This window comes from Petaurus breviceps, unplaced genomic scaffold (genome assembly GCF_028583685.1).
Source record: "Petaurus breviceps papuanus isolate PSGF00001 unplaced genomic scaffold, PetGlider_PUasm1.0 176, whole genome shotgun sequence".
NCBI lineage: Eukaryota > Metazoa > Chordata > Mammalia > Diprotodontia > Petauridae > Petaurus > Petaurus breviceps.
The window spans coordinates 2,886,778-2,907,887 of NW_027185771.1; the positions used below are offsets into that span (position 1 = coordinate 2,886,778).

General features: G+C 39.0%; 1 long non-coding RNA gene across 1 annotated transcript in view; it reads left to right on the forward strand.

Moving 5' to 3' along the window:
• The window catches only part of LOC138159266 (uncharacterized), a 64,751-nt gene that overhangs the window by 36,811 nt on the left and 6,830 nt on the right, over positions 1 to 21,110 (forward strand). The window lies entirely within an intron of this gene.

A 21,110-nucleotide genomic window follows, 5' to 3' on the forward strand; every position in this document is an offset into this window, starting at 1 on the left:
GATAGATAGATAGATAGATAGATAGATAGATAGATAGATAGATAGATGGATGGATGGATGGATAGATGGATAGATAGATGGATAGATAGATAGATGGATGGATAGATAGGTAGATATAGCTAGCCCTGGTCTCTCTCCTGAGCTCCAATCCCTCAAAACCAATTGCCCAGTAAATATTTCTATGTGGATGTAACATACATATCAAAACTCAAAATGTTCAAAACAGAAATCATTATATTTTTCCCCAAATTCACCCCATTTCTGAACTTCCATCTCTCATTCAAGAATACCACCATCTTTTAAGTTACCTAGTTTAAAATTTAAGTATCATCCTTGGATATTCACTCTCTTGCTCCAGATACAGAATGAATTAAGTCTTATGAGTTCTATCTCTATAACATCTCTTATATCCAACCACCCAATTCTCTCTATTTGCACGACCAGCACACTGGTTCAGACTCTCATCAGCTCTCAACTAGACTATTGCAAATTCTTCCCAGTTGGTACGCCTTCTAAGTTTCTCCCTCCTCCAACCCATATTTCACATAGCTGAAAAAATGAGTATCTTAAAGAACCAGTCCCACCATCAGACTGACCTGTTGATATACTCCAATGCCTCCTGGGAGTTTAACCACAATTCTTTTACCTGTGGGATAAAAATAAAAACTCTTCTGTTTGGCACTTAAAGTCAATCACAACCTGGCTCTAAGTTAGCTTTTCAGGTTTATTATACATGACTTTTCTTCACAGATTCAATCAAATTAGCATTATTGTTCCTTGCACAAGACATTTTATGTCCCATCTATGTGCCTTCTTTGCATGGCTTATTGTACTTCTTTGTCTGAAATGCACTCCATCCTCACCTCTGCCTCTTAGAATCTCTACCTTCCTTCAGAGCTCAGCTCAAGTAACTTCTGCCACATGAATCCTTTCCTAATCCCCCAAATGTTAGTGCCTCTCCCCCTCCCAATTACCTGCTATTTATTTTGCATATATTCATATGACCATGTGTCCTCTTCCCTTATAGAATAGAAGTTCCTCAAAACCATAAATTTTTGTTTTTGTCTTTGTATCTCCAGAACTTGGTATACGGGAGGAACTTAATGAATGTTTCTGACTTATTGACAAATGAGGGTGCACTTTTAGTTACTTTTCTTGGCACCTACTTCAAATTATATCAAACTAGAGTAAGAATGCTGCATCCATATTCCCCCTTACAATAATACACCAGCCTTCTGGGAGAAGGCAGTCAACATATGGTCCAGCTGAAAGGGAAAGCAGCTGGGGCTTTCTTTCTGGTTTCCCAATTTAGAGGGCACTTGTATTCTTTCAGGAGGTATAATCAGTCAAAATTAGGAACCTAGCAGATATAAGGTTGGGGTGAGAACCTCACTGCCCTGTCCTTCCCTTCCCCCTCCTCATTCCATGCAGAGGCTTCCGAGAAGCTGATCCTTGCAGCAATTTGTGGTCCTTGCCCTGGTATGTGTAAAAATTCTAGTTCCTCAGCTAGAGCTCCTGCTTCCTCTTGAACTCAAGGATTTCTCTGTGTACCATTCACCCCAAGGATCCATGACTTTGTAGGAAATGACTCTGCTTTTTCCCATGTACCTCTCAAATAGATGGTCTTCAAGAGTTGTTGTGGCCAAAAAATTCATCACCCTGTGTCCAACCTAGTGCTGGGACCCTCTAGACTTATTCAGCTTAGAAGTGAGCATAGAGGTCATAACCAGAACCCTACTGGAAGGCTTTGTAATTTAGTTGTATCTGCCATAGCTTATACTACACCACTGGCTTGGACTTAGAAAAATCAAAGTCACTTCTATGTAAGATGAGGTATTGGAAGAAGGCTTTCAGGGAGGAACCATAACATAACATAACATAACATAACTGTAACAGTATATAAAACAATAATGATGTTCCTTGAAGAGTTCATGAGGTAAGTCAGTAAAATGGACTCCCAAGGTCAATGGGACAACAGGTATGCTTCAAAGATCAAGCAATATATTCTGTAGGGATGTGTATGTAAGACCAAAATGCACAATTCCCATAAGAAAACTGTTAAATGACTTAACCAGTGATTCTATCCTCAAATAGGATTTTTTTTTTTATAAAGCAATCAGGGTTAAGTAACTTGCTCAAGGTTACGCGGCCAATTATTTCTGGGTGTGGTGCCAAGTATCTGAGCCCGGATTTGATCCCCAGGTCATCCTGACACTGGAGCCGGTGCTCTTACTTGCTGAGCCACCTGGCCACCCCTAAGCAATTGGGGTTAAGTAATTTGCTCAAGGTTACACGGCCAGGTGTTTCTGGGTGGGTGCTAAGTGTCTGAGCCTGGGATTCGATCCCCAGGTCATCCCGACACTGGAGCCGGTGCTCTTACTCGCTGTGCTACCTGGCCGCCCCTCAAATAGGATTTCTTGAAGAATTTTTAAAAGTATTACTAATGGCTAAATAAAACTGGTATTCTCCTTAGTATCAGTTCAAAGGCATATGGAACATGTTTTGCACATTAGGTCCTAGGAATACAAAGACAAAGTTCATGCCCTTATAGAGCTTACATTCTAGGAGAAGGAGCAAAGGGGAATAGGACATATCCAGGTAATGAAATACAAGATATAGATATAGATATAGTGAATATAAAGTAATTGGGGAGAAAGAGGGAGAATCCTAGCAACCACAATTAACTAACAAATAAATATACCATGTCCTCCAAAAAACTTATCTCAAAATAAATATGCCTGTTGAAATCTCCTCCCCCACAAAATAACCTTCAAAGTGTTTCTATTGCATTCATTATTATATTCATGCTTTAGAGTTAACGCTTTAACAAAATCATATTATAACACATTAAAATATCAACCATATGCAGTTCCACCATAAGACACATTGTGAGCAGACTTGATCCCAACTGACCAACTCCTCCTCAAGTTTCAGGAACATTATTACTTTTTTTAACTGAAGAAAAAAAATTCAAATCCTAGTGTCAACTAATTCTTTTCAGTCACTTCAATAACCTCCGGTGAACACCTTCAACACACTTACAGGCTATAGTGATAAAGTCACAATTCTTTTAGAAGAATAACACAAATGTGGACAGAAGGTTAATATGAAAAACCATCTGCATTTTCATTTGTGAATATGGACTTGTTCTTATACTTTTTATCACATGCTGATAGCTTGTGCTGCAGTAGAGAGAATATTGGGGTTGGAACAGATGACTTAAATTCTAATCTAACCTCACTCAGCTAGTTTGTGTGACCCTGGGCAAGTTATTCAACCTTTGCTTGCCTCAATTTCCTCAACTCTAAAATGAGGATCACGACAGCACTTACCTCTCACAGTGACTATGAAGATTAAATTAGATAATATTTGTCAAATGCTCAGCAGCTGGCCTAGTACATACACAGTAGGTGTTTAATAAATTCTTACTTCTTTCCTTCCTTCCTCATATCATATTAAAATGTCACCTCATTTTGCCTTCTCCTGTATGTGAGACAGCTCTGAAATGGAAATGATTTCTCCAGACCACTGAAATTTCCATTTAGTGGCTTGGCTCTTTCTGTTGATGTCCCAAATAGTATAAAGTGGTCTCAGAGGTTATATCCCATAAGAATTATCTAGTAGACACCTGACTGATGCCCAGGCCTTCAATTGTGAGCAAAGTGTTGTTGCCTTCCGCATCTCCCACCATATTAGCAGAAGGCTCATTTTCCATGTGTTCCTCAGAAATCAGCAAATACTCTGAGAGCATGTACTATGCTTACAGAACTATAAAGGTATACATAAGAAGACATCCCTGCCCTCAAAAAGTTTACATTCTGTTTAGGAAAACAAGTTTAAAGGATATGGAAAAAAGAAACCAAGAACAATATATATACTAAGTTGTGTTGTTGATCCAATAGCAGTAAGCTGGGAAAGGATTCCAGGGTCTAGAGTTGAAAAGGACCTTGGAGAGAGGCCATCTAGTCCAATCCTGTCTTTCTACAGATGACTTGCCCGAGGCCCTACAGGTAAGCTGTTGCAGAGTCAAGATTCAAACTGAAGCTATCTGGTTGTACCTCAATCAACAGATCAGTAAGCAAGCATTTATCACAAGTTTCTATGTGTCAAGCACTGTTATAGGCACCAGACACACCAAGACAAAAACAAAACAGTCCACGTCCTCAGGAAACTTAAATTCGATTGGGGGAAACAATCAATGAATAAACATTTATTAAGCGCCTACTATGTGCCGAGTACTACGCAAAGGGCTGAAAACATCGTGTACAAGTAGATATAAAAATATGTATAAATCAATCAACAAGCATGTATGAATCGCTTATTATGTAGCGATAATAACATTTACAAGGCACTTTCAAATTTGCAAAGCATTTTTTGTGTTATCTCATTTGATCCTTACAATAAGCCTGTGAGGTTGCTGCTATTAATTTTTCAATTTATGGATGAAAAAACAGAGACTACGAGGTTAAGAGATTTGCTGCTTGGCATAAATCTAATAAGTGCCTGAAGCATGATTTAAACTGAAGTCTTCCTGAATCCAAATCTACTGTGCCATCTGCCTCTGTAGGGGAGACCAATAGGCACTAAGGGTTCAAATACAATGAAGAAAGTAATCTCTTACAAGGAATTTATATTCTAATGCGGAAGATAACAAATATATACATATGTGTTATATGTATACATGTAAGTATGTAGAGCATATGCATGTGTATATGTATGTGCATATACATATCTGCATATGGATAGATAGATAGATAGACAGACAGACAGATAAAAAATATTAAAAAGATAAATACCAAGTAGTTAAGAACAAAATAGTTTGAGAAGGGTAGCACTAGGAGCTAGGGAGATAAGAAGTTTTCATGCAGAAAGCATTTGAACTAAGCTTCCTCTCTGGAGGTAGGAAGTTGGTACCTGACCAAATTATGCCTCCTCCCACCCCCAGCCCAGTTGAAATCACAGAAGTCGACAGTTAATCAACCCTTTGTGAAGTATAAAAAGGTTTTCCGATGAAATCAGAGAGAGAGTTTGCCATTGGCTGTTTAAGGACCAGCCACATACCTGGTGGGCCATAAAAAGCAAGGCTGTGAGGCAGTTGAGGCAGAAAACAGCTTTGTGGAGCGTGACCCTTGCTTGTCCTACCAGAGGGTGGTGAGGGAGGGGATTGCTTCCTTCCTCTCTTCCCCCACCCATTGGTCATGGTGTCTTTATCCAGGGCTATTTATCCAGTAGTAGACATCCAGAAAGAGAAGGCAGAGGGGGCAGGAAGCAGCTTTAAAGAGCATGACTCACGGTATCACAGGAGAGAGCCAACCATGAATTCAAGAGAGAATTAGCCTGGCTGTCAAGCTGCAGGGACAAGTGTGCCCTAGAAGCCCAGCAGACACTTTCCAGGGAGGAGCAGCATGAGGGTACCAGGAGCCCAGGAAGGACATGGGGATCCTGAAATACCAAAGGTGTCAGCTGCCTGGGCCACATGGGTGCCTCATTAGCAGTATACTTACTCTGTGCCCATTCTTCCCATGGACACTTGGTATTTGCTAGAGGCAGCTGGGTGGTTCAGTGGATAGAGTGTCAGGCCTGGAGTCAAGAAAAACTAAATTCACATCCAGCCTCAGACACTTAGTAGCTGTGGGATCCTGGGCCAGTCTCTTAACCTCTGTTTGCCTTAATCCACAAAAGAAGGAAATGACAAACCACTCAAGTATCTTTGTCAAGAAAACCCCATGGGGGCGGTGAGGTGGTGCAGTGAATAGAACACTGGCCCTGAAGTAAGGAGGACCTGAGTTCAAATCTGACCTCAGACACTTGACACACTTACTAGCCGTGTGACCTTGGGCAAGTCACTTAAGTTCAATTGCCCTCCAAAAAGCAAAAAAAAAAAAACAAAACCCCATGGACAGTATTGTCATCCAATGGTCCATGGAGTCACAAAGAGTTGGAAATGGCTGAACAACAAACACTCTAGATTTTGAGATGAATGATTTATAGCTACTGTTTTTACTATATCATCTCAGTAAGAGCCTTTGCTTAAGCTAATTTAGAGTACTGGACCTACAGAGTACCCTTGAACCTGGGTAGTTTCTCTTCCTGGGGATGGTTGGGAGGAGTCCAAAGGAGTACAGCGCAAAAGAAGGGAGGTTGATGTTCCTTTTTTTTTGGAGGGGAGAAGGCAGGTCAATTGGGGTTAAGTGACTTGCCCAAGGTCACATGGCCAGTAAGTGTTAAGTGTCTGAGGCCAGATTTGAACTCAGTTCCTCCTGACTCCAGGGCCAGTGTTCTATTCACTGCACCACCTAGCCATCTAGCCACCCCAAAGGACAAGGATGACTCCCTTTTTTTTTTGGAGGGGGTAAGGCAGGGCAATGGGGGTTAAGTGACTTGCCCAAGGTCACACAGCTAATAAGTGTGTCAAGTGTCTGAGGCTGGATTTGAACTCAGGTCCTCCTGACTCCAGGGCCTATTCACTATTCTCTATTCACTACACTACCTACCCACCCCAGGAGATTAGATGTTAAGCTCCCAAAGAGCAGTGACTGTCCTTTGCTTCTTTTTGTATGCTAAGTACAGTGCCTGGGACACTGTAAGTGCTTAATAGATATTGATTGATTGATTTCGATTCCTAGGAAGGGAATAATATGAACCCAGACTCAGAAGAAGTAATTAAAACCTGTATAGAAACTGGCCTGTCAGGAGCAAAGTAATAAGGTTGTAAAGGTAGGGTGTGGCCAGATTATACAAAGAACTCTGACATTTAAAACTCTTTATTATTTGGATATAAGATACCCTTACAGACTGATTTCACAGTTTCTTAAATTCTAGCCAAATGAGCCTATTTGTTCCCATAAATAACAGCCCATCTCTCATCTCTGCATCTTTGCTCAGACTGCCTTAAAGCTCACCCTCCTGACCTCTGCCTCTAGACAATCCTTAGTTCCTTTCAAGGCCACCTTTCCACAAAGCCTTTCCTGTTCTTAGCACAGTGCCTGGTACAGAGAGAGCTCTTAATTAATGCTTATCACCTCTTGCCTTCCTGTTCTCAATCCTTAGTGACCCCTTCATGCAAAATTATTTTGCATTTATTTATAGTTGTATGTATGTTAAGGACTCTCCCCCCCACTTTTTTTTTTTTGTAAAAGCATCTGGCATGGTGCCTTTGCACACAGTAGGGGCTTAATAAGTGCTCATTGTATTATAGATGGCCTTAAAAACCAGGCCAAGGAATCAAGCAGAGTATAAATTAGTGTACATTTTTGAAGTAGGGAAATACTATGATGAAAGCAATGTTCTTAGGATGAGTTTGGAAGTGGTGATTTCAGGATACAACTGTATAAAAATTGGGGCAGCTAGGTGGTGCAGTATTGGCCCTGGAATCAGAAGGATCTGAGTTAAAATCCAGCCTCAGATACTTATTAGCTGTGTGACCCTGGACGAGTCATTTAACCTTGTTTGCCTCAGTTTCCCAACCTGTAAATTGAATGGGAAATGACAAATTACTCCAGTATATTTGCAAAGAAAACCACAAATAGGATCATGGAAAGTCATATGTGACTGAAACAACTCAACAACACATTCCATCTTAAGAAAATCTCACATACAACAAATGTGTATAGAACTCTGAGGCCTAGTGGATAGAGTACTGGACTACAGTAGGTACAAACATGGATTTACTATTTGTGTGACCCTGGTTAAGTCCCTTAACCTCAGTCTCATATGCACAATATTTTGTAGTATTTATGTATGTACTGTTAACATATTATGCATTTACATATGTGTAATATATGCAAATATTTTCTTATATGTAAAATATCTAGTTATTTAGCCTCTTAGCCTCAGTTTCCTCACCTGTAAAATGGGGCCTATGTCACCTGGTTGTTGTGGGGATCAAATCAGATACCAAACATTAAGCACTTGGCAAGCCTAAAGGCACTATTATTATTTAGGGGGTTATAACTCTTGACTCTCATTTACAAAAGAGAGCATTTCAGAATTGCCATAAGTAATATATGTCTTTCAAGAACATGACGCTTACCTAAAGGGCAGTTCACATGCACTTTCGGTCTCAGGGAAAAAAAAGATAAGTAAATAAAAAACAGGATGAGAGAACTCAAGGATGATTAAAATCTGGGCGACTAGAAAGATGATGACTTCAAAAGAAATAGGGAAGTCTGAAAGGAATGCATATTCAATGTTCATTACACAGGGAGGCTCAATTTGAGGTGACTTTTGGGGGGGGGCAATTGGGGTTAAGTTACTTGCCCAAAGTCACACAGCTAGTAATTGTGTCAAGTGTCTGAGGCCAAATTTGAACTCAGGTTCTCCTGACTCCAAGGCTGGTGTTCTATTCACTGTGCTACATAGCCACCCCTGAAGCGACTCTTAAATGATAGATTTTTCTTTTTTTTTTTCTTGCTTTTGGAAATAGCATTTTATTTTTTCCAATTACCCATAAAAATAGTTTTTTAACATTCATTTTTTATAAAATTTTAAGGTCCAAATTTTTTTCTCCCTTCCTCACTCCCATTCACCCTCCCCAAGATGGCAAGCAATTTGATATAGGTTATACATGTGTAAACATATTTCCACATTAGTCACGTTGTGAAAGAAGAATCAAAACAAAAGGGAAAAGCCACGAAAAACAAAAACCAAAAAAAGTGAAAATAATATGCTTTGATCTGCATTAAGACTCTATAGTTCTTTCGCTGGATGTGGATAGTATTTTCCATTATGAGTCTTTTGAAATTGTCTTGGTTCATTGTATTGCTGAGAAGAGCTAAGTCTATCAAAGTTGATCAATGCACAACATTACTGCTACTATGTACAATTCTCTCCCGGTTCTACTCACTTCACTCAGCATCAATTCATGTAAATCCCTCCCGGTTTTTCTGAAATCTGTCTGTTCATCATTTCTTACAGAACAATAGTAATCCATTACATTTATATACCACAACTTGTTCAGCCATTCCCCAATTGATGGGCATCCCCTCCATTTCCAATTCTTGGCCACCACAAAAAGAGCTGCTATAAATATTTTTGTACATGTAGGTGCCTTCCCTTTTTTATGACCTCTTTGGGATACAGATCTAGTAGTGGTATTGCTAGATCAAACAGCATACAGTTTGATTGCTCTTTGGGCATAGTTCCAAATTGCTCTTCAGAATGGTTGGATCAGTTCACAACTTCACCAACACTGCATTAGTGTCCCAATCTTCCCACATCTCCAACATTTATAATTTTCCTTTTCTGTCATATTAGTCAATCTGATAGGTGTGAGTTGGTACCTCAGAGTTGTTTTAACTTGCATTTGTCTAATCTAGGGGTGGGGAACCTGCAGCCTTGAAGCCACATGTGGCCCTCTAGATCCTCGAGTGCAACCCTTTGACTGAAAACCAAACTTCACAGAACAAATCCTTTTATTAAATTGATTAAATCAATAGTGATTTAAAGCATTTTTTTCATGACTATAGATAGCTTTAATTTCTTCATTTGAAAACTGCCTGTTCATATTCTTTGACCTTTTATCAATTGGGGAATGACTTGTATTCTTATAGATTTGACTCCCTTCTCTATATATTTTAGAAATGAGGCTTTTATCAGAAACACTGACTGTAAAAAGTTTGCCATCTTTGTGCTTTCCTTCTAACCTTGGTTGTGCTGGTTTTGTTTGTGCAAAACCTTTTTAATTAGGGGCGGCCAGGTGGCTCAGCGAGTAAGACCACCAGCCCCAATGTCGGGATGACCTGGAGATGGAATCCAGGCCCAGATACTTAGCACCACACCCAGAAGTAACTGGCCGTGTAACCTTGAGCAAGTTACTTAACCCCAATTGCTTAAAATAAATAAATAAATAAATAAATAAATGAATAAATAGATAAATAAATAAAAATAAATTAATTTTAAAAAACCCAAACCTTTTTAATTTAGAGGCAGCTAGGTGGTGCAGTGAATAGAGCACTGGCCCTAAAGTCAGGAGGACCTGAATTCAAATTCGACCTGACACTTAACACAAAAAAAATTAGCCATGTGACCTTGGACAAGGCACAACCCCAATTGCCCTCCAAAAAGCAAAAAAAAAAAAAACAAAAAACCTTTTTTAATGTAAATCAAAATCATCCATTTTGCATTTCACAATGTTCTCTATCTCTTGTTCAGTCATAAATTTTTCCCTTCTTCATTGATCTAACAGGTAAACTATTCCTTGCTCTCCTAATTTGCTTATGGTAACACCCTTTACGCCTAAATCATGTACCCATTTTGACCTTATCTTGGTATATGGTTGATCTATGGCTAATTTTTGCCATGCTATTTTCCAGTTTTCCCAGAGTTTTTGTCAAATAGTGAGTTCTTATCCCAGAGGCTGGAGTCTTTGGGTTTATCAGATAGTAGATTACCATATTCATCGACTACTGTCTGGTGTATCTAATCTATTCCCCAGATCCACCACCATTTCTTAGCCAGTACTAAATAGTTTTGATGACTGCTACTTTATAATGTAGTTTTAGATCTGGTATGGCCAGGTCACTTTCCTTTGCATTTTTTTCCCATGAATTCCCTTGATACTCTTGACCTTTTTTCACTCCTTCATAATTTTTTTTATCATCACATTGAAGTCAATTTATGTCCACACCCTCTAAGTATACTCCTTCTAACTGTTCTAAAAGAGATACAGTTTTTTTTATTTTTATTTTATTTTTTTTAAGCAATCGGGGTTAAGTAACTTGCTCAAGGTTACACGGCCAGTTATTTCTGGGTGTGGTGCTGAGTGTCTGAGCCCGGGATTCGATCTCAAGAGATACAGTTCTTAAGAGTTACAAGGATCATCTTCCCATCTAGGGATGTGAACAGTTCAATCTTATTGAATACCATATTTTTTTTCTTTCCCATTTACCTTTTAATGCTTCTCTTGAGTCTTGTATTTGAAGCTCAAGTTTTCTGTTCCGCTCTGGTCTTTTCATCAGAAAAGTCTGCTTTATTACCTGACTAATGTATAATGTGAAAGTATTTACAGATCCTATACTTGACTATATGCCGCCATGGTGGGGAAGGGAGGGAGGGGGACAAAATATGAAACTCAAGGAATTGAACCCTGTAAACTAAAATGAAACAAATTAATTTAAAAAAAAAAGAAAAACAAAAAAAGAAAAGTCTGGAAATCCCCTATGTCATTTAATATTCATTTTTTATACTGGAAGATTATGCTCAATTTTGCTGGGCAGTTCATTCTTGGTTGTAAATCCAAGCTCTTGTCTTCCAGAATATCATATTCCAAGACCTCTGGTCCTTTAACATAAAAGCTGCTAAGTCCTGTATAATACTAACTGTGGCTCCTTGATATTTGAATCGTTTCTTTCTGGCTGCTTGCAGTATTTCCTGCTTGACCTGATAGTTCTGGAATTTGACTACAATGTCCTTGGAGTTTTCATTTTGGGATCTCTTTCAGGAGCTGTTTGGTGGATTCTTTCAATTACTATTTTACCCTCTGATTCTAGGATATCAAGGCAGTTTTCCTTTATAATTTCTTGAAAGATGCTGTCCAGGATCTTTTTTTTTTTTTTTGGTCATGGCTTTCAGGTAGTCAAGTCATTTTAAAATTCTCTCTCCTGGATCTATTTTCCAGTTCAGTTGTTTTTCCAATGAGGTATTTTGCATTTTCATCTATTTTTTCATTCTTTTGACTTTGTTCAACTAATTCTTTATGTCTCAGTCATTAGCTTCTACTTACCCAATTCTAATTTTTTGGAAATATTTTCTTCAGTTAGCTTTTATACCTTCCTTTTCCATTTGACCAATTCTACTTTTAAAGGAGTTGTTTTCTTTAGTCAATGTTCATGCTTTCTTTTCTAAGCTGTTGACTTTTTTCATAATTCTCTTGCATAACTCTCATTTCTTTAGTTTCTTCCACTTCTCTTACTTGATTTTAAAAATCCTTTCTGAGCTCTTACAAAGGACTTTTGGGGCTTGAGACGAAGTCCTATTTCTCTTTGAGGCTCATGTAGACACTATGACATTACTGTCCTCTTCTGTGTTTGTATTTGGATCTTCTGTCGCCATCATAGTTTTCTATGGTCAGGGCTCTTTTTTTGTTTTTTGCTCCTTTTCCAAAGTTGAGCTGTTTCTGGGGCACAGGTAGCACTGTCCCAAGCTTCTCGCACTGTAGGTCAGGGTTCTGGTCACTGGATTTCTATACTGAGGCCTCTGGGGCTGATGACTTGACTGTGGTTCAGGCTAGCTGCCTGCTGTGCCCTGGGTTCTGGGACTGGCAGTTTGCCTGCTGCACTGGGGCTGGAGGACTCACAGCTGGCCTGCTGTACCACTGGCCTATTGAGCCAGGACCACAGGGCCTATGGTGCTGATTCACACTGTGGGCTGGGTCTCCTGCTGGCCTGTCTGGACACTGGGCTCTGCTCCCCTTTTACCTGAGACAGACCTTTCCTGAAGCCCTTCTAAGTTATCTTAGGCTGGAAAATGGTTTCATTCTGTCTTTTTGTGGATTCTGTCATTCCAGTGTTCTTTTAGAGGCTTAATTTAATGTTTCTGAGGGAAACTGGAAAAATTTCAGGAACTTCCAGGCTTCTCTCCACCATCCTTAAGGACGTATTTTTCAATTCAATTGCAATTAACTCTAACCCAATTCAAGTCCTGCCTTGAGGTTCTTTCCTTTCACTTACAAAACAGGAGTCTAAATTCAATACAATAAATATTTACTAAGTATCTACTGTGTGTTCGGCACTGGACCAGTGTCTTCTGTGTTTCTACTAGTTGTACCCCCAAAAGAAGTGTAATTCTTGGGGCAGCTAGGTGGCGCAGTTAATAGAGCACCGGCCCTGGAGTCAGGAAGACCTGAGTTCAAATCCAGCCTCGGACACTTGACACACTTACTAGCTGTGTGACTTTGGGAAAGTCACTTAACCCCAACTGCCCTCCAAAAAAAAAGCAAAAAAAAAAAAAGTGTAATTCTAGCCTCAAAGGACAAGTGTTACATGAGACTATTTCAAGAGGAATAGTTATGCCAAGTGTTTCACAAACACTAAAATGCCACATAAATGTCAGCTATCTTTATTATTAATCATTTTTCCAATACAGCATACAAATTTCAGTTGGTGGTTGGTCATATTTACCAATAGTTTCTACAATTGTTCTACAATGGTTGTAAAGATGTCTCCCTGGACACTACATTCTGAACTTGGATGATGGGGACGATCTTTTATTTGAAGGGCTGTGAACCTGATCTACTGACATCACAAGGAGGAAGACTGACAATGTCCTGGGACATCTGGGAATGATTGATCAATCCTGATTCAATTTTGGTGCAGGTCTGAGTCATGTCCTTAGCCTCTTAAATGCAATAGGCACAGATGTGAAGAAAATGAAGAGATCCTTGAGCTGAGAGGTGCAGATAGATAGAGGGAGTAGACTGGCTGGTGGGTGAAGAGATGGTGATAAAAATTTCTCCTCCATGCAAGAACCCCACCCCATACATACACATACACACTGGTTCCAGAGATAGTAGCAAAGGAGGGACAGTGGCAGAAGAGTTAGTCATAAAGTTAGAAGGAATCTTATGGACAATCCCTTCATTTTTTTTTTTTTTTGCTTTTTGGAAGAAGGCAGGGTAATTGTGGTTAAGTGACTTGGACAAGATCACACAGCTAGTAAATGTTAAGTGTCTTAAGTTGAGTTTGAACTCAGGTCCTCCTGACTCCAGTGCTGGTGCTCTATTCGCTGTGCCACCTAGCCATCCTCCACAACCCCTTCATTTTACAGATGAAGAAAAACAAAGCCAGGTGGTAGGGTGGAGTGGGATAACAGATGTGGCCCTCTCGATTTTTCAAAAAATAACTATTTTTCCCCAGTTATATGTAAAGGCAATTTTCAACACATTTTTTTTTAATTTTGATTTCCAAACTTTATCTCTCTCCTTCATCTCCCCCTTCCCTGAAACAGTAGGCAATTTCAGTCATGCAAAACATATTACCTAAGAAAACTGGAAAGCAGTCTGGCAGAAAGTGGACATAGACCAGTATCTTAAACCATTTACCAAGGTAAGATCAAAATGGATACATGACCTAGATATAAAGAGATTTTACAAGAAAATCTGAAAAGGATGAAACATATCAGACTTATGGTTAGGTGAACAATTTATGAATAAAAAGATAAAGAGCAATGTGATATAAAATGAATAATTTTGGTTAAATTTAAAGGTTTTTGTACAAAAAAAAAAAATGTAGCCAAGATCAGAAGCAGAAAATTGAGGGGAAAAAATTATAGACAAATTCTCAGATAAAGGTCTCATATCTCAAATATATAAAGAACTTTGTCATATCTACAAGAATATAAGTCATTCCCCAATTGATAGTTGAAGGATATGAACAGGCAGTTTTCCAATGAAGAAATAAAAAGAAAATAAATAATAAAAAAATTTATAGTCATATGAAAAAATGTTCTAAATCATTATTGATTAGTGAAATGCAAATCAAGACAACCCTGAGATATCACTTTACGCCTATCAGATTGGCTACCATGACTGAAAGGGAAAGTGACAAATTTTTGAGGGGATATGGAAAAACAGACATTAATTCATTGTTGGTGGAACTGTGAACTGATCGAACCATTTTGGAGAGCAATCTGGAATTATGCCCCAAGAGTTATACCACTACTAGCTCTACTTTCAAAGATGATTAGGGAAAAAAGGAAAAGAACCCATATGTTCCAAAATATTTATAGCAGCTCTTTATGTGGTGGCAAAGAACTGGAAGTTGCAGGGATGTCCATCAATTGAGTAATGGCTGTAGAACTTGTGGCATATGACTGTGATGGAATACCACTGTTCTATAAGAAATGATGAGCAGGCAGATTTCAGAAAAACCTGAACTTACACACTATTTTCATTTTTTGTTTGCTTTTTCTTTCTCTTTCTTTTTTTGTTCTGATTTTTCTTTCACAACATGGCAACTGTGTAAATGTTTAACACAACTGTACATGTATAACTTTGCTGTCTTGGGGAGGAGTGAACAGAGAACAGAGTGGGGAGAGAAATTTGGAACTCAGAAAAAAAAATTTTTTTTTGGAGGGCAATTGGGGTTAAGTAACTTGCGCAAAGTTACACGGCTAGCTTTTTGTTGTTTTTTTTTGCGTGGGTGTTAAGTGTCTAAGGCTGGAACCGAACTCTGGTCCTCCTGACTCCGGGGCCAGCGTTTACTCACTGCGCCACCTAGTGGAACTCAAAATCTTAACAAAAATGAATGTTGAAAATATCTATGTAATTGGAAAACATAAAATACTATTAAGTGCAAAAGGAGAAATGAAGAGTTCAATGATCTTAGAAAAACAGATAGACTTGCACAAAATAATGAAGATTGAAATGGGCAGAACCAAGAGAATGCTGTATACAGTAATAATGTTTTGTTTTTTTTTTTTAAGCAATTGGGGTTAAGTAACTTGCTCAAGGTTTCACAGCCAGTTTTGTGTGTGGGGGGGGAAGGGTAATTAAGTATCTGAGGCCAGAACCGATCCCAGGTCCTTGCAACTCTGGGGCTGGTGCTCTTTACTCACTGTGCCACCCAGCCACCCCAAAAATATTGTTCAAGAAAACAAGTTATTTTGACTATCTCTAGAGTGGGGAGGGGGGGAAGGAAAAAAGTTACACAATAACTTTATTATAAATTTAAAAGGTGTAACAAGCTGTACATAACAAATTTACAGTTTCATGTACAATCATTTTTTTTCTATTTTATGCTATGGAAAAGCTTGTCTTATTTCTTTTTTGTTTTATGAGCAATCAGGGTTAAGTAACTTGCTCAAGGTTACACGGCCAGTTATTTCCGGGTGTGGTGCTTAGTGTCAGAGCCCGGATTCGATCCCCAGGTCTTCCCAACACCGGAGCTGGTGCTCTTACTCGCTGGGCCACCTGGCCACCCCTAAGCAATTGGGGTTAAGTAACTTGCTCAAGGTTACACGGCCAGGTGTTTCTGGGTGGGTGCTAAGTGTCGGAGCCCGGATTCGATCCCCAACACCGGAGCCGGTGCTCTTACTCGCTGTGCTACCTGGCCACCCCGCTTGTCTTATTTCTTAAGTTCAGAATAATATAAATTTAAAAGACCATATTAGTGACTCTGGATTTTTTTGACAGTACAATAAGCACCAGTGAGAAGGTTGCCTGGAGCTAAGCAATTCAACAATTTATGAGCACTGTACAGGATGCCAGGAAGGATACACAAGAATAAGACCTATAGACTCCTGTATTTAGAATTTACATTCAAGTTAGGGGGGCCATATACCCAATGTTGCTGTGGTTCAGTCATTTTCCTGTTACGTCCAACTCTCTGTGATCCTATTTGAGATTTTCTTGGCCAAGATACTGGAGTGGTTTTCCATTTCTTTCTCCAGCTCATTTTACAGATGAGGAAGCTGAGACAAACAGGGTTAAAGGACTTGCCCAGAGTCACACAGCTAGTAAGTGTCAGACCAGATCTGAACTCCAGACTCACCTTCTTGACTCCAGGGCCCAGTACTATATGCAGTATGGAACCACCTAGCTGTCCTTAAGGACATATACCCACCAAATAGTTAAACAACATGTGATTATGTATGATTAAGAGACTAAAGGAGTGTTAGGGTTCAATAAAAAGAGAATGACCTATGATCGTTCTGAAGATAAAAAGCAATTAACAAAAATTAATTCTCTATTATGTTCATAGAGATACAAAGCAGTATTTCATAATCCCCGTCATTAGGAACCTTATGATCTGGTCAGAAAAATGGCACTTATCTAGAGATAATAATACAAGTCAGTATATGACACACGGGAAATAAGTGCCTTATATCACATAAATGCTTCCTAATGGGTTACTGAAATTAATCCAGCAGAGTAGAACAAAACTAAGTTCAGAGAAAAGAGAAATCACTGTGGTTGGCCCAGGGTAGTATGAGAAGTCTTCATGGAGGAGACTGGATTTGACCCTAACTCTGAAGGATGACTAAGATTTGGATAAAATACAAACTCCTTTATTTGGTGTTTAAAGGTCTTCCCAATCTAGTGTAAATATTCAGGTCAGGTGTCTTGCTCTGGCGATTTTCCTACCTCCAGGTACAGGCTGCCCCTGATCTGGGAATGACTTGCTTTCCCACCTTTATCTCCTGAGATTTCAAGCTTCCTTCAAGGCACAGACCAGACACACCTCTGACCTTTTCCAAAGTGTTCAGATTTCTCCCTAGAATTCAAATTAGCGTCCCACACCCCATATAAAATAAACTCCCTAAGGGCAAGTAACAACTTGGTTTTTATCTTTTTATCCCTAGCACCTAAGCATGGAAGTAATGGAGAAATATTCAAGTAGAAATAGCTGCCAGTTATGTGGATGTATAGTGTGAACTGGAAAGGAACACTCTCATTGGCAAATAGGCCAACTGAGATAACAGGATCAATGTTCCGTGTCGACTCACTCCTATCTGAGCAAAATAACATTTTCTTTCCATCAAGTCACATTTTACATCTGAAAATTTCTGCAATTTATTTGATAAAATGTCATCAAGATCTAGGGCCAAAAATGAGCAACTGAATTCATTAAATCATACATTAACAATTCAAATTTGTTTTTCAATTGGATACACAGTTGGCACTTGAACATTTCTGGAATTAAAACTGAATTGAACCACCCATCTGTTTTAAACCTCAAACATTCCTATACCTTCTTTCCGCTCCACCCCATACATTTTCAAGAAAGACCACTAAGCATTTTTTTAAAAAGTGCTATGGCTCTTTCATGTCACCCTAAAACATGTGAAATTCAAAAAAAGAAAAGATCAAGCAGTTAATGTGAGCCATGGCAAGGCAATTAGCATGGATGAGAGTTGGGAAGAATTCCCAGAAGGAAGATAGAGGGAAAAACAAAACAAAACACAACACAGATCCTGAAAGGCAATCCTTCCCTTTCTCTCCTAGGGGTTAGATCCTAATACTCTCAGGGTTCTTGAGATTACAGATTTTAAGCTGGAAGGGGAAACAGAGGCCATTAAGTCCAACCATTTTACTTTGTAGATGAAGTAACTGAGGGTCCCCAAAAGCTACATAGTATGACCAAGGTCAATAAGTACTTATTACAAACCTATTAAATGCCTACCATGTACCAAGGGCTGTGCTAAGTACTGGGGGTACAAAATGAGGCAAAGGACAGTTTAGTGAAATACAGGATAAATAAGAAATAACCAAAAGAGGGAAGATACCAGAACTGAGGACTGGGAAAAGCTTCTTGAAGAAGGTAGAATTCTAGCTGGGACTTGAAGGAAAGCATTCCACGAACCAGCAAGTCAGAGAAGATGCCTGGATCTGAGAGACAGAGTGTCTTGTTCCTGAAACAGGAGAATGCAACATGGAGGAATGTAAGAAGACTAAAAGGCATGGGGTGTAGGTTATGAAGGGCCATGAATATCAAAAAGAATACATTGTAGAGGCAGCGAGGTGGCACAGTGAGCACCTAGAGCACCAGACCTGGAATCAGGAGGACCTGAGTTCAAATCCAACCTCAGACACTTAACACAAAAACTAGCCATGTGACCTTGGGCAAGTCACTTAACCCCAATTACCCTGCCTCCCCCCCTCCAAAAAGCAAGAAAAAAAGGAAGGAGGGAGGGAGGGAGGAAGGAAGGAAGGAAGGAAGGGAGGGAGGAAGGGAGAGAGAGAGAGAGAGAGAGAGAGAGAGAGAGAGAGAGAGAGAGAGAGAGAGAAAGAAAGAAAGAGAGAAAGAAAGAAAGAAAGAAAGAAAGAAAGAAAGAAAGAGAGAGAGAGAGAGAGAGAGAAAGAGAAAGAAAGAAAGAAGGAAAATACATTCTATTTGATCCTGGAGTTTAAGTAGGAAGATGCCCTGGTTAGATGGGTATTTTAGGAAAATCACTTTGGGGGCTGAATGGAGGATGGATTAGCATGCATGGAGAGACCTGAGGCACACAGACCCACCACAAACTACTGCAAGGTGAGGAGGGCCTGCACCAGGGGCCTAGCACTGTACTCAGGAGGAAGCGGCCAAGCCAGTATATGAATGTAAGGTCTTCTGAATCCAGAGCTAGAGCTCTTGCCAATTTTTATTATGCTATAAGGTGCACAAGAGGAAAACTGGTAAGATTCCAGGAAGATGCTAAAAGAAAGTTGACTCCAGAAATTATGAATTCCAAGAATCTGGCCCTTTTCTTTCCACATCCATGTGGTTCTAATGTTAACATGGGCGTGTTTGAGTCACAAAGATTAGAACCAGAAACACAAGAACAATAGGAAGCTGCTTTGAGACTGGCACTATTGGACTGAAAATGCCATTTGTTATGCTGGTTAACAAACAACATTGGTCGTTTGATTTGTTGACGCTGCTTTTCCCAGTGACCTTAATTTTTCACATTATGACCATCTCCAAAGCTGTAAGCAATACTTGTGAAGGTTAGGTCCAAGGCTCCCAACTCATTCAGATTTCCACATAATCTGTAGGAGTTATCAACCCAGAACAAGATGACCCTTTTAAAAATAGTTTCATTGGTCTCTTAATATTTCTTTAATAATGTACAAGTCAGTGGCACTGAACAAGACCTTTTAGAGTACAAGGTAAATCCCATTCCACATGAGTATGAAAAAACTTTAATTCAAGGACTGCCAATTTCTCCTGGTTAAACAAACCAAATTTTTATTTTACTCTAGCTGTTATCAAGATTCCTAACCTTCTTTCCTCCCCACCTTTTTAAGGAGGTAGTTTTACTGAAACCCTAAGAAATATCTGATTTCTTTTAAAAAATAAACTTATTAACATAAGGCATAGTACTAATATATAAGCTTTCTTGAAATAAGTTATTGTTATATATTCTGAATCCTCTCCTATGTTCTGCTGCACACGTGACATGTTTTTTCTTTATTTTATATTTGTTTCTTTTTCTTTTCTTGATATACATTTAAGTTTTAGTATCTAAAACAAAAAAATTTATTTTTAACATTCTTTTCTTTTTAAATAAATTTCAAATTCTCTCCCTCCCTTCCACCTCTCCCCCACCCAGTGAGACAGCAAGAAATGTGATCTGATAAGATTTCAAAATCAAATTCTGTATAGCGAGCATTAAGTTCTATCACAAGTTTCTCCAAGGAGTCATTTAAGAAGATGTATATTTTTTCAAGTAGGGCTTTATTTTTTTTTTCACTTAAAAATCATCTACAAAATAAATCAGCTTTTAAAACAGACATTGGTACACATGAAATTGAAATGTAAGTAGTTAACCTGATGTGGAAACAAATGGTGCATAGAGAAAATAATTAATACCCAATGAAGATCAGCAAAACTTTGTAGGCTGGGCCTAGGTTAGCATTCCTGTTCTCTAACTCATGTTTTGTTTACTTAGCTGGCCTTATTATGGGAGCTTAGCATGCCACACTGAACACATGGTTGAATAAGTTACCACCCTGCAAGGAAGTACCAGTAAGGGTAGACCCTAATACCTTGTGATCATTGATGGATGCATCAATTATCAGAAAATACCTGATTACCACCAAAAGTACCCATTTCTACAGCACTTACAGGTTCATTTACTGCCATCTTTATTTACAAGTAGAAGACTGAGGCTTGGGGAGCCAATAATTTGCAGAGACAGGATTTGAATCCAGTTGCTCCAACTCCAAATCCAGAATTCATTTCCATTCTAGAACTCATTCCATCTCCTTTTGGCAATGAAAAGAGAACATGGCATCCTTAGTCTTTCACTCTTTCTGCCAGTACAGGTGATTTAGGTAAGTTAGACACTTTGTGAACAAAGTGCTGGACGTGGGAGTTGGATGGATTCAAATTTCACCTTTGAAACCACGTGACCACAAGCAAAGCAATGAACCTCTCTCCACTTCAGTTTTCCCATCTGTAAATTGGAGACAATAATATACCTAGTATCCATCCCTCTGAGTTAATTCAAAGATTGATTAATGCATGTCAAGTGCTCTGAAAGCCATGAAGAACTATAAGCAAAAAATCTAATCACTAAAATGTGACCTTTTAAAAAATATGATGCTTTTTTCAGTTACAAAGGACTTTACTACAATGCAGTGAGGTAAGCTGTGTAGTTTTTAGCTTAGTCTGGCCCATGAGGAAAAGAAG